Below are 1,889 nucleotides of genomic sequence, written 5' to 3' on the forward strand. Positions count from 1 at the left end.
TTTTAGAGCATGGACAGGATAACCTTTTGCACATTGAATCTATAGAACTTAGTTAACCAAATACAGTGGTCCACAGAGAAATAAAGCACCAAATCATGAAAGTGAATAGCCTTATTAAACTCAGAGTTCTTATCCTACCAATATGCAGAATTCCAGAGGTCCCATATAAGTTCTGAATCTGCCTCTGATCCTTGGAGACATCTTGGAGAAAGTATGTCATGTTCTCTGCAGCTTTCCTCATCAAAAACAACACAAGTTGGACCAGCTGGTCTACAAGGTGTCTCCCCATGGATGGGGCTCATTTGTACACGGAGTGTAACCCGAGAAGGCTTTGGTAAGCCCCTCCAGGGTCCTTTCCTTCCTTACACCTTTTGAGCAGGTGTGGGTTGCTGGCTGTAGAGCCGGGAATACCCAAAAGCCTAGAAGGGTAGATACTCTTCTTCTGCACTTGCTCCCTCAAGATAAGGTGAGGACTTGTTCCTTTATAAGGCTCAGAATGTTGGGCCCTTCCTTGCTAAAGCTAATCTGCTGGGTGTAGGAGTTACTCCCTTGTCCCATCCCCCAGATTTCTTCCTTAACATAAACCATTTCACTTCAGGGAGGCAAGAAGTGTCTCCTCTGCTCCTCACATTTATTATTTTTCTCCTGAGAGTCTTGGTTATATTTATTTTTAATACCCAAATCATCCTCCTGGAAACCGCAGTGAACTGGTTGTTCAGACTTATTCCCCTCAATATGCCCCCCTCCATTTCAAAGGGTTCTCCTATAGAGTCTTCCATAAATACTCACCAGCCTGTGATCAGGCTGTTTTCATTTTAGCTTCCTCGTTACACCATCAAGTCATGCCTGCCACCGCCACCCTTCATGTCATCTTTGCTCAGCTCTGATTACCATTTCACAAGATTGTGTTGATCCTGGGGAAAGGAGGGGGCCAGAATGAAAGACTAAGCTGAGAGTAACTCACTTCTGCCACTAGAGGTGGCCACTCTGGGACACCTAGACAAACCTGATCTCAGATTCAATTCCAGGCTGTTTCTTAGATTCATTGTCATGGGAAGGGGAGTTCACCACAGCTGACAAATCACCACTGTCTGGAGTCCTCTAAAGTTCTCCACGCCTTAGAATCCAGGCACAAGATCTCCGACCCTGAAGAATAATATTTCTGTCTCCTAGTGTAAGTACTGCCTTCTTGAATCCCCATTTCCCATCCCAAGATTAACTTCTATCTTGGCTGATTGGCAAAAAAAAAAAAAACAACAAACCAATATTTTCAGAAGTTGTGTATTCTGCATTCCATGACCCCCAAAAGACCATCCCAATAGTAGCCTGACATACCTAGTCTAACTGACGCCTGCCTGTTTTTAATGGTATTTCTACTCTGAGATGCAACTAATTTCTTCACCTGTTGTTTTAGTCCAAATGAATGGTTCTCCATCTGGACCATGTGGGAATATCAGCTCTGGACCTTTGAATAGCAAATGCTCACTCTGGACACACGCACTGCTATGCACTGAATTGTGTTCCCCATAGTTATACATTGAAGCCCTAATCCTTGAAGTGACTATCTGGAGATAAGGCTTTTAGGAGGTAATTAAAGTATTGAATGAGGTCATATGAGTAGGGCCCTAGTCCAGTAGAATGGTTGACTATATAAGAGGAAGCTCTCCCTCTCTGTCTCTTTCTCCTGTGTAGGGACAATGAGAAGGTGGTCATCTCCAAGTCAGGAAGAGGGCCTCACCAGCACCCAACCACACTGGAACCCCAGTATGGGAGCTTAGAGCCTCCAGAACTCAGAAAATAATTGTTTGTGTTGTTGGCATGACTTTGGTATTTTGTCATGCAGCCTTAGCAGACTAATGCCTTCACCTGGCATCTCTAGGGAGCAGCAC

The sequence above is a fragment of the Meles meles genome, chromosome 3, assembly GCF_922984935.1.
Source record: "Meles meles chromosome 3, mMelMel3.1 paternal haplotype, whole genome shotgun sequence".
NCBI lineage: Eukaryota > Metazoa > Chordata > Mammalia > Carnivora > Mustelidae > Meles > Meles meles.